The sequence below is a fragment of the Agelaius phoeniceus genome, chromosome 10 (genome assembly GCF_051311805.1).
Source record: "Agelaius phoeniceus isolate bAgePho1 chromosome 10, bAgePho1.hap1, whole genome shotgun sequence".
NCBI classification, from domain to species: domain Eukaryota; kingdom Metazoa; phylum Chordata; class Aves; order Passeriformes; family Icteridae; genus Agelaius; species Agelaius phoeniceus.
Window position 1 is genome coordinate 4225207 of NC_135274.1, and position 12679 is coordinate 4237885.

Below are 12679 nucleotides of genomic sequence, written 5' to 3' on the forward strand. Positions count from 1 at the left end.
TCTGCCAGACCAGAAATAAAGCTCACTCTACCCTTTCAGGTAAGAATTCCTTGTGCTGTTAAACCCTCCACCTGTGCTCAAGACTCCACAGTGAATCTGAACTGATCATCCCTGAGAACAAATAGAAACTGTCTCTCAAATTTGTTCTTTCACCTTGAATAACAGGTGAAAGGAGGAGCCAACCTTAATTGCCAACAAGTTGGGTATTTGCTATTAAAAAAAAAAAAAGTAGCCTGTGCTGAGACATCTAGAGACACAAAACACCATCTCCTTCACTTGTCCCATGCTGATTTCTAGACATCCTTTTTTCCAGCTTCCAGTCTTAAAAAAGGTGCCTTCTTAAAGGTATGTAAAATTATTTGTATGCAGTGTGAAGTTTAAAAAAACCCTTATTTCCTTTGTAACCAGAAAATGCCACTGTCTTCCCAAGTGGAACTGGAGAGACAATTAAGCACAACATCAATAATCAGAACTCTAAATTAGCATGCCAATTCTTGCTCCTTTTGAAAAAAAAATGAGAAAAATTATACATTTGAGATTGCCAAGTGGTGTCAGAAAAGAGAGAAAAATAATGTCCCACCAGTCATATATTTCACCTTTATTCTAGCTGAAACTAGATTTAAAAATATCTCAATACCCTAGATCAACTTTAGTATTTGCTGACATCCCCATTAAGCATATATTTGCATATCTACTACTCCTCTCCTTTAAGGAAAAGATATTCTTTCACCACATTGACTGTAGTTCCAGGCTAATGCTGCCCTTCAGACATTGCTGTGGTTCACAGCCTGTTCAAAATTTCAGCCAGAATCAAAGTCCCCTTCTGGAAGATGCTGTGCCAAATAAATTCTTGTCCCCTTCACATCAATAATCCACTCCAAAAAGTGCAGCAACCTAACAAACACCATGTACTTGTCCTAGGAGTTGGATGTATTAGTACTGAAATGAGAGCTCAAGTCACAGGAGAACCATGGCAGAGATGTAACTGGAATCAAGTAAGGGCTTTTATACACTGAAGATCTTTGTACAATTAAAGAAACTAAGCAGAAACATAAAAGTACATGTAATAAGGTCAAGCACAAAAACTGTACTAAGATACAAAAGCTGCAAGGAATAAGGAGGATAGGAAGAAAAAAGACAAGTACTAGACATCCTCACCACCTCATCTTGTCTCCCTAAGCTTCAATTACAATCAATTGCAGGTGTTATTTAACAGTGAATTGCCTCTGTTTCAGGACAGGATGTTAGAAAGGCAATGCAGCTTTGGTTCTACTTTTTAAAAGTCAGTTCTACTTTAAAAAAAAGTCATCTACACCAAGAAATCTCTGCCCATCTCTAACTATTCTACCTGTAAGAAAAATCAAGTGTTAAGAATTCCATGGTATGCTCAAAAACAGGTGGAAGCAAAACTAAAGTCTTTCCCAGACATTTTGGCATACAGATGGATTTTCTTTCCCACCACCAAATCCTGTCAGGATCAACACTGGTACTGCTTGTACAGAACTTCTGCAGCCTGCTCACACCATATGCAGAATCTCCTCATCCTCTTGCCCAAGAAATGCCTTCTGTGTATTCCAGTCCACTCATGTAAACCACATGTTGAGTCACTACTCCTTCAGCATCCTCAATAACATTTTCCTTCCTATTGGGAGAAAATTAAGGAAATCATGGAAAATTAAGAAAATTAAGGAAAAATTAAATCCATATTCCATGCTTATATATGTTGAGGAAGGTAAATTTAGCCTCACCTCTGATTGTGTTCTACAAGCAAAGTTGCCTACCAAAAAATATCAGAGAACTCATAAGGCTCCTCTAGGACTACCACACACTACTTCAGCAGCAGATCCCCAGCAGCTGAGAACATCTGTACAAAAACTTCTTGACTTCACAAAAGCTTTCACACACACAAATTCTCCTAACCTGCCTTTCATACGTGGATAAGCAGGAAAACTTCAGAACACAGCTGGGCAGCTCACTGAAACTCAGTGCATTGCTGCTGTCCCTCAGGAACCCCTCACAAGGGGGTTCACAGGACCAAGTCAGAGGATTCCCTACTGGTGCAAGCCTAGTGCAGCTGTGAGAAATGAAACCCTGGACATGAGAGCTCTTTTTTGGAGTAGTAATTCCTAGTTGATGTTAATGAAGTTGATAGGGTCTTAATTTGAAGTGTTGGTCTGTTGTTAAATATTGAATGTTAGAGTTCTAGGACTTGCCTTTAGTTGCCGCTGTTAAGTGTTACTATTTTACCCTGTATTTTTATCCCTTTCCGTCATACTCTGTATTTGTAGCCCTCCTCACCCCGGATTTGTATCCCTCCCTGTAGGGAACCACTTCCCCTGCTCCCAGAAGGACTTGCACCCGGACTGAATTTAAATGACAGGCTGTGGGAACTATATGAACCCTCTCAAAACAAGAAACCAGCACATCAAATATGATTTTAACCCAGCAGAACCACACTAAATCACCTACCCTTGACCAGAGCCAGATTCCATTCTGCCCCCATAATAGTTTTTATTTTAATTTTTAAAATTTTAATAGTACTCAGCTTGGAGGATACCCCTAAGCTATGAGCCAACATTGTCTTCCTAAGGACTCTGGTGAGGAGGGAAGCCCCAGCTCTGCTGAGAGACAAAGCTGCACTCCTCCTCCTCCTCCTTGTCCTAGTCCTGTGGGAGCAGCAGCAGCGTGCGCGACCCCTCGGGTTCCCCACCCAGAGCTGTCTTTAATAAAGGTCTTTTTAAAGGAGCTGCTCTCCTGGCCCTGTTTGTCACAGCTACAGCCATTCAAAGCCCCCATGTACACTGGCAGGTACCCCCAGAACACAGAGCAGAGGCCCAGAGCCTGCCCGTATCCTGTCAGAACTCAGTGCATCCCTCTGGGTGTCCAGAGCTGCTGGGACCCCTGCCAGGGGCTCACAGACCCTGGCACACAGCCCAGAACACCTGGGGGTTTGATTATGACCCCTGGAGCAAATTACCAGCTTTGGATGAAGACCTGAAAGCCACAGAAGTAGTGTAATAATAAAATCATCACTAGGTGAAGGGGTAGGTTTTGGGATTTTTAGAATGGGGGTTTTGGGGACAAGATGGAGGGACTTGGGCATGTCCAGCCTTTCTTCTTCTTCTCTATCTTCATCTTCTGCTGTGATGTTGGCACTTTGGGATTGGTCTAGAGTAGAAGCTCACTGTCTAACACAGGTGATAGGTATAGGAAAGTAATTGTAAACATGTTATCAGTAGTTTGTAGTATAAAGAGATAACACCGCCCCGGGGGCGGGCAGAGCGCCGCTGTCTGTCCTGCTGAGCGCACCTCGGCTGGACAGGAGAAAAATTTTCATAGATAAGATACAACAAACAACTCTGAGACTGAGAACTGAAGAACTCCGACTCAGGCCGAAACAGGGACTTTTCCCGTGTCTCAGGGCTGCAATAAACAGCAAATCCCGAGAGGTCCCAGCGGCGCTGGCAGCAGGGTGCGAGCAGGCTGCCCGAGCGTGCCTGCCGGTGTGCTAAAGCCACTTAGAGCAGCACAGCCCGGCGCGGCCACCAGGCATGCGGGGTTCCATGTGTTCGCTGCTGCCTACTACACCCAGAACGGGCTCAGAGGCACTGCAGGCATCTCCACTCGCTTTATACACACTCCAATCCCACCCTTCTCCTTTTGGTCTTCTCTGCCACACTATTCACAAAAGCAGCCTGCGGATGCAAGAAATCCCAGCAAGAGATAGCAAACCTATCACCCTCTGAACTGAGGTTTTGACTCTACCTTCTCTTTTCCAATGTCCTTTAAACATACCTGTGAAAAGTGCATTATTATATGGCTCTATGCAGATATTTACCATATGTATTTTGATAAACGTAATCTTGTAATTAAAAGGTAACTTTTGTAGTTAAAATAAGAATTATGTTAGTGGGATTTTTTTAAGGAAAGGAATGAGGCACTTGCACCAGAGAGCAGCCCCAGGACACTTAAATCTAAAAGAATTTATTGCCCTCTTATCAGAAGAAACAAACTTCTTCCCGCCTCAAAGGTTCTGTTAGGATTAGAAGGAAGAAGTTGACACTGACCAGACAGAATCCTGTGTTTGAATGGAATTTATGCATCATGTATGAAGTGTATGAACATGCAACAGGTTATTGGTTTTAAGGGTTAATCCTTTGTTAAGGTGGGTCCTTTTTTGGGCTCGTGGTGCCCAGAAAAAGGTACCCGGACATCCATAACTCTTTTGTCTTTATTGTCTCATATTGTTCCTAATTCAATTTCTCCTAATTATTATTACTCTAATTGTATTACTATTTTTATAACTATTTTATTACTATGAAAATTTAAAAATTCTTAAAACAAGCGATTGGTGTTTTTCACAATACTTCACTGAGAGAAGTCTCAAAAGAAACACCCCTATCCACTCACAAACAAAGCTCTAAGTGTCAGAAGGCAGAGCTCTACAAGCAAAGGCAATGTAGCTTTGGTTCTACTTTTAAGAAGTCAGTTCTACTTTAAAAAAGCCTTCTTTGCTAGCCAACAACAGCCAACAATATTCAGTCTGACCCCACAGCAGGGGTTAAGTTTAAGGCCACAGTTCAAGCAGGAAAGCAGACAGACACTTCTTACACAGGACACAAAACAGCAGCAGAATTACTTTCAAGACCAACACTTTCTGTATTCAACTCCATCCATAACCAAAAGAACAAGTAAAAGCTCTTTAGAGTAATACAACAGTATCATAAAGAATAATAGGGATATTAATTGACTCCTTTGCTGTTCCGTGCTTGACAAGCTAAGTTAACACAATGAATATTTAAGCAGTTTAAAACTTGCACTACACAGATATAACTGAATGTGGAATGCAGTAAGAAAATCCAGTTAAAAATCCCAATAATCCACCATCTTTATAGAGGAATTCTAGGCCATGCAACCAAAACTGGAGACAGAAATTCCTTTTCAGAAACACCTGATTACCTAGTAATTATGATGTGGTAATGTTATGAGTATTATACAGTGTCTACAGGACACTCATGCCAGCTATTACACAAGGCCTTGCTCAGAACATGACGTTCCTTTTAACATAGGCCAACCATAGCAACCCTATGGAAAACACTACAGTTGATCTAGACTAGTGATAATTTACTTGTTCTACTGGCTACCAGTAATCTTCTTGCTTTTAAACCACAACAAATATACCTCATCCCATGGTAACTTGCTCATTTCCTTATTCTTTGAGGAGTGAAAAAAAGATTTTTTTTTTAATGCAGTAAAGCATATTCTAATACTGTAAAGATGTTAGAGAAATAAGGGTGTGGCAAGAACCCAGGAAAAAAAGAAAACTGTTTATCAGTCTGTATCTAAGCCAAATACTTCCTGGTCATAATAAACGTCTGAAGTAGAAGAAGAATCCAGAACTCTACTGCCAATCACTTTCCCCACTTCATTCTATCTTCATACTCTGAGACTAAACTCCATCAACATCTCAGTCTACTAGAAAAGCTTATTACTGTAGGAGCATATTGTTCAGGGAGAGGCCCAAGTAAGTTTATCAAGTAAACTGTGTTGTTACTTTAATCTTATGACTAGAGGAAGAAAAACCAGACAAGGTATTATGCCAAGAGTATGCTGCCTCTTTAATGCCTCTCTGTGGAAGTCCAAAATGAGTAGCAGTAAAATGTCAAAATAAAAATTACTTGGATTTTCACTGACAGAATTTGTTTGCTAAAACGAATATAGGAAGTCTATAACAAGTCCCACCAACAGACAAATAAAGAAAAATTCCAGCAAAACCATGCATTCTTTGAATTATAAATGAAACAAAAAAAAAAACTTGCCAAATCTGAAGAAGTGCACAAAAGCCAAAAACCTGCTTTCCATGCCTTTGCCTTCTGAACTTCATCAAGCCAAACCACTTCTTCACAGAACAGACCATCCTCTTTCACTGCAGTGTTTGACATTTATGACACCCAACTACAATATCTTCTTTCTACCTTGAAATACACACTTGAAATGGCCAAAACCTCACCAAAACCAGAAAGTTTTGGTAGACTTTTTTTTTCTACTCCAGGCCAAAGGCCATCTCTTTTCCTCTATGTGTTACTAGTGAGGTGAGCAACCTGCACAGTCCAGAATCAGGACTCCACACCTCAGGACAGTGTCCTCATCACAAGACTAACATCTAGCTTTGCATGGAGCAAGGCCACAGTCCAGCCCTACAGTGAAACTTCCTCACTTTGCAGAAACAACACAAGTTTCAGAGACAAAGGCAAAAGAGAAAGATCATAAAAGCATTCAAACACGTCCAAGCATAAGCAAGAAGGAACTTGATGTTATAGTGCAACAATGTGGGCACTCTCCCTAACATCAATCAAACTGTGGCTGAAACAATACTGGCAACTTGGAAGGTTTTCTCACTATACTAATCAGGTTTTTTTACTCTACTTCTGACTTGACAGATACTCTTACCACTAGAATCATTAGAGAATTTCCACTTTTTTCCCTTTACTCATGAAAGCTATTCAATCTCAGCTGTCCAAGACAATAAATCTCAAAGTCTTGCATTTAGAAAAGAAAGATATGAGCTTACAAGGAAGATGGAGAAAGACTTCTTATCAGGGCATATGGTGACAGGATGAAAGGCAGTGGTTTGAAACTGCAAGAGGGTAGATTTAGATTGGACATATGGATAAAACAGTTGGACTTAAGGATCTCAGAGGTCTTTTCCATACTTAATGGTGCTGTTTCTTTGATCCGAATCAATGCACTGTCTCAGCCAAGTTACTTTTTCACTGGACTACACTTACAAAGCACTGTAGTTTCCCAAGCACCCGATACCTCATACCGACCTCCCGGGAGGCATTTTTAAGCTCCTACAGTACACGGAGAAATGCTGTCCCATTATGAAAATGCTTACCCTATTGCGAAAAGTCAAACGTAAAGCATCAGCTTGACTGTTACCATGCTGCTCACCTATTTGCATAAAACTGTACTTACATAAAGCGTTTTGTAATCATGCATGTAATACTATGCACCTAATGTGAACAGCAGCACAACCACACCGTCTCAAGGAACAGACTGTCCTTACAACTACGGGCACCGCAAAAAACAAATGGACAGCACCTGTTGCCTACCCCACCTGTAGCTCGCACATCTCAGCGGCGCTGAGATTCTGTTACTCGCTGCCACACAGTTCCTCCCGTGGAGCAGCCCGCCTGCCCGGTGGGGCCCAGCTCGGTGCCCCCGCGGTGCCGCTCAGCGCCCCGGGACACGCGTGCTCTCCGCCGGTTCCGCACCCCTGGCACAGACGCGGCCGCAGCCCGCGGCCGGCAGAGCTGAGCCCCGCCGGGGGACCGGGTCCGGCCCCGCCGCCTCCTCCCCCGCTCCGGGCCGGGGCCAGCGCCCCCCGTGCGCCCCTGCCCGGCCCCAGGCGGCCGCCCCTCGGAGAGCCCAGCTACCGTCCTGGCCCCGCTGGGGGTGGGGGTGTCTGCGCCCCCACTCCCGGACGCTCTCCCGGTCCAAGGCGGGCGGGGGCCGTGCCGCACTCAGCCCCGCACCCCGCCCCGGGGAGCGACTCACAGCCGGCCGCCGCTTCCCTCGCTGCGGTTTCACGGGCAGCGGGGGGGGGGGGTGTGTCACAGCCGCCCTTCGGAGGGAGCCCCGCGCGCCCCCTCCCCGGCGGGCCGGGGCCGGCAGCGGGACGGACCCCGCGGCACAGGAACGACCCCGCGGCACGGGAGCGACCCGCGCGCGCATCGTCCCGGCAACCGGAGAGCCCCGGCGCGAGGGTTACGTAACCTCGGCCCGGCGGGCGGGGGAGGCGGGAGAGCCCCTGTGCCCCCCGCGGCCGCCGCTCGCCGCCCCCTCCCGTTGCTCCCCAAGGGTCCCCCAGCCCCTTCGGGCCGCGGGGAGCGCGCCCGGCGGGCCCCCACTCACCGCGCGCGGCGCGTCCCGCCAGCCCCGCGCCTCCCGGCTCGGGCTTCATACGGGCAGAAACGTGACCGGCCGCCGCGCGCCCGCCCCGCCCGCGCCCCCATTGGCCGCGGCCGCGTGACGCCAGCGAGACGCGCGGGCGGGGGCGGGGCGCGCGCCGCTGCCATTGGCCGCGCGGGCCGCCGCTCACTTTACATAAGCCTCACGTGTGGCACCATGTTTCCACCGACAGCCGCGGCCGCCTCCCGAGCCTGCCCCGCCGCCGGCCCGCCCCTCCCCTCCCCCGCGCCGCCGCCGCCACCGAGGCGCACTCACCGCCGGCCCCCGCGCCGCCTCCCGCCGAAGCCGCGGTAGCTCCGCTCGCCTCTACCCGCGCCCGCCGCCACCGCCGCTACGGGACCGCCGGGCCGGGGAGGATGGATTGGGGGGGGGGGGCAGCGGTCACGTGACGGCCCCAGGGAGAGCGGCTCCGCCCCCGCCCGCTCGGAGCCGCGCGTGACGTGTCGTGCGCGCGCGCGGGCAGGGACCGTTGGTGCGCGCGCGGGGCCTGGTCCGGGCCCCCTCAGCGCAGCTCGGCCCGGCCTGAGCGCCCCGCCAGGGCCCCGCGCTCCCGCACAGCGCCCGGGCCCGCGCAGGCCGCGCCGCAGCCCCCGGGGTCACCCTGCCGCCGCTCGGTTCGCTTACATAAGGCAGCGGCGGCCGGATCCCATTTCCTGGTGCTGCCGCCCGCGCTGGGTGCACGCCCTGAAGTTTCGAAAGTGCCCCCGCGTATTGTTCAGGAGGCGCCGGGTCACAAAGCAAAGGGCAGCGCAGAAGAGCGTAGGGCTGCAGCTTTCTCCCGCACCGGCCCGCAGCATCAGCCTGAATGACTACAACAACGATTAAACTAAGAATTTCCGAGCTCTAAACGTACTGTTCTCGGCAACAGTATTTCCACATGGTAACATGTTACTATACGATTGCTTTCAATTCTGACTGTTTAAAGAAGTTTTTCATATTTATTAAAAGAATATTTCCCCCTTGTGTTCAAGCATAATATTCAGAGACCATTGACGTTTCCCATCTCACAGTAAGGAAGAATTTAATGAATTCTTGTACATTGGTCACACAGGTTTTCGCTCAGGCCCCTGCACCATCCATCCTACACTGCTAAGAGGACCTGACCAGCTCGGTGAGATAAGCCCATAACCCATTGCTGAACACTCGGCCTGCTCCAGCCTCCACATCTTCCAAGGCTAGGCAGAGCAATCAGTAGCTGAGAAATTCATGTTGGTGTATGCGTATTCTGAGCTTCCTGTGTCTCCACTGTGGTAGATGGCTTTGCAAAGAGGGAACAGAGAATGAGCCAAAGCCACGTTCAGGCTGACAGCGTTTTGCACTCCCTGCATGTGGGCAGTTGCTCCATAGGATGAAACACAGGACAGCCATCAGGGCTTCCACTGTTTATCTGCAAAATGAGGTTAATGCCGCTTCCCTCCCTCACTGCGGTGTTAAGGATAAGTCCATTAGGTACACAGATATTTATGCTCTGACTGTTACAGAAACAGCCTGCAAGTAAAGGACTGTGGAGTATTTAACTGCTGGACACAGGAGAGGGGGTGGGCAGCGGAAGCATTAGGACCAGATTCTGCAACTGGATTTGTTGCAATGAACAAGTCAGCTTACCAGGATACCATTCTTAGGTTGCACTCCTCCGAGGAGTCTAATTTTAAGATTAATCCTAATTAGGCAGTCTTTTTGTAGTTTCATCAACCCATTGTTGGTAGGCCTTCACATCCAGAATTTTACTGTCTTTTTGTAAGTTCTCTGCTTTAGGGTTAAAGGGATGTAGAATAATATTCTTGGTTTCCATGGGATGTTGTTTTTCATGTTACGTGCCAAAAATATCTGTCCCTGTCTGTGTGCTAAGGGCTGTGGTCTCTTACCACAGACTCCAACTAAGGCACTTCAACCAAAGCAAAACCTTGAGATCCACACTGTCCCCTACCCCATCAGATTACAAGTAGGAGAAGGATGGCAAAGCATGGCACTGTGTTACAGCTAAATGAGTTCCCAGGACACACATTCCCCACTGCAGCAGGACATGCCAGTCCTGGCAGAAGAGTAACCCCCACCACCACAAACAGCCAGTTTCCCACCTGCTAACTACCAGAGGGATGACTTACCTGAGTTCTGCTTATTTTAAAGGGATACTAATCAATTGTTTCAGTCAAGCTTATGGGAAGAATTTAAAAGTTCTATTCATACCATCTTTTAGTAGTTACAGCTTTGTATTTAATGTACCAAAAACCAGGGTAAGCTGTGTTACTCAAAATGTGATTATGCACCCTGAACAAGTTCAGTCCAAATTCTGCAGCTTCCAGAAAATTGGCACAAGAGAAATCATGTGTGTAGATACAAATTATTCCAGACACCTCCAATTTGAAATAACAAGAGTGCAGGCACATGGCTTCTAAAGGAGTGAATATTGCTATTGACTTATCTACTAAGGAACAAAGCAAAATAAAATTATTGCAAAATTTTACAAGTTCTACATGTTTGTTTTGAAGGTCACTTTGTCTGGTAGGCAGGAGTAAAATATGTATATGCACACACAAATGGTTCTATAGAACATAAAGCTTGTAAGAAAGCATTAAAATGGTCGGGGTTTTTTTCCCAGCTTTGTTTATTTTTTGTGTGTGTGTGTTCAGTTGTAACTCTTGGAGCATGGCAGAACAAATCACTGCTATGTTCAGCGAGCCCTTTGTGTGCCTTGCACACCAGGTCCTCTTGTGGCACTGTCCCACGACTTTGGCTCTGCCCGGCGGGTTGGGGCACAGCTCCGGCTCTGCCCAGGGCTGGGGCACAGCTCCAGTTCTGCCCAGGGCTGGGGCACAGCTCCAGTTCTGCCCAGGGCTGGGGCACAGCTCTGGCTCTGCCCAGGGCTGGGGCACAGCTCGGGCTCTGCCCAGGGCCGGGGCACAGCTCTGGGCACAGCTCAGACACTGCCCAGGGTTGGGGCACAGCTCCAGTTCTGCCCAGGGTTGGGGCACAGCTCCGGCTCTGCCTAGGGCTGGGGCACAGCTCAGACACTGCCCAGGGCCGGGGCACAGCTCAGACACTGTCCAGGGCTGGGGCACAGCTCAGACACTGTCCAGGGCTGGGGCACAGCTCAGACACTGTCCAGGGCTCGGGCACAGCTCTGGGCACAGCTCCGGACACTGCCCAGGGTTGGGGCACAGCTCCAGCTCTGCCCAGGGCTGGGGCACAGCTCCGGACACTGCCCAGGGCTGGGGCACAGCTCGGACACTGCCCAGGGCCGGAGCACAGCTCGGACAGTGCCCAGGGCCGGGGCACAGCTCCGGACACTGCCCAGGGCTGGGGCACAGCTCAGACACTGCCCAGGGCCGGGGCACAGCTCAGACACTGCCCAGGGCTGGGGCACAGCTCCGGGCACTGCCCAGGGCCGGGGCACAGCTCAGACACTGCCCAGGGCTGGGGCACAGCTCCGGACACTGCCCAGGGCTGGGGCACAGCTCAGACACTGCCCAGGGCAGGGGCACAGCTCCGGACACTGCCCAGGGCCGGGGCACAGCTCCAGTTCTGCCCAGGGCAGGGGCACAGCTCCAGTTCTGCCCAGGGCTGGGGCACAGCTCCGGACACTGCCCAGGGCTGGGGCACAGCTCCGGACACTGCCCAGGGCAGGGGCACAGCTCCGGGCACAGCTCCGGGCACTGCCCAGGGCTGGGGCACAGCTCCGGCTCTGCCCAGGGCTGGGGCACAGCTCGGACACTGCCCAGGGCAGGGGCACAGCTCCGGGCACAGCTCCGGACACTGCCCAGGGCTGGGGCACAGCTCCGGGCACAGCTCCGGCTCTGCCCAGGGCTGGGGCACAGCTCCGGCTCTGCCCAGGGCTGGGGCACAGCTCGGACACTGCCCAGAGCCGGGGCACAGCTCCGGACACAGCTCGGACACTGCCCAGGGCTGGGGGACAGCTCGCACACTGCCCAGGGCCGGGGCACAGCTCCGGACACTGCCCAGGGCTGGGGCACAGCTCCGGGCACAGCTCCGGCTCTGCCCGGCTCCCTCGTGCGGCCCCGCCGGGAACATGCTGCTCCTGTGGGACTCCCTATGGAATCCCGCTGCTTCTCACACTTCTATCAGTAGAGTTTTAGCTACACACGCAAATGCCAAACCTTTTCCCAGCATACATAAAAAGTAGAATTTTTGCTTAACTAAAGGATTCAGTCAGTAAGCAGTGACGTATTGACGGTATCTACATTTTTAAAGGGGAAAAAAATCCAAGTCTTTCAATATGGAAAAAGAATAATTTGGGACCACTAGGAAAACTACCTGAGGACTGCTTGCTTGGGTTTGCTAAGGAAATAAGGCTCCTCTTTTTGAATAGCTGTGCTTCCCTATCCACTTGTAGAGGTCTCCTGTTCCAAGATACTACACAGTGCTGACAGAACTGTATATTATTAAAAAAAACCAATCAATACTTTACAGCTGGAGCCCACGTCTAATTCTTCATTTCCTAGGTCTAATTACTCACCATTTACAGTGACGCTGACAGTCATTGATTCTTGCAAAGATCCGGAAAGGCTTTTTTTGCTAATGAGCAAAAGTCGTCACTCTTACTCTTCATACAGACAAAGGAGGAGGAAAGGAAAAAACCCACTATGCCCATTACCAGTAAATATATGAACAAGTTTTTCTAAAAGAATTGGAGGGTGTAGGAACAAACTGTAACAAATAGACAGCAATATCATACAGTTTTGAAAGT

General features: G+C 49.3%; 1 protein-coding gene across 10 annotated transcripts in view; it reads right to left on the bottom strand.

Moving 5' to 3' along the window:
- Nucleotides 1–8365, bottom strand: part of PER2 (period circadian regulator 2) — a 49925-nt gene extending 41560 nt beyond the window's left edge. For 6 of the 10 annotated variants that reach the window (XM_054639764.2, XM_054639762.2, XM_054639760.2 and 3 more), the window contains exon 1: nucleotides 7918–8002. The gene's annotated coding sequence lies outside the window, so the exon portion shown is untranslated. Of the gene's footprint in view, nucleotides 1–7917; nucleotides 8003–8229 lie in introns of those variants that run through there. The other 4 variants (XM_077183644.1, XM_077183641.1, XM_077183640.1 and 1 more) reach the window with 1 other exon arrangement.
- Nucleotides 8366–12679: the final 4314 nt, after the last annotated feature.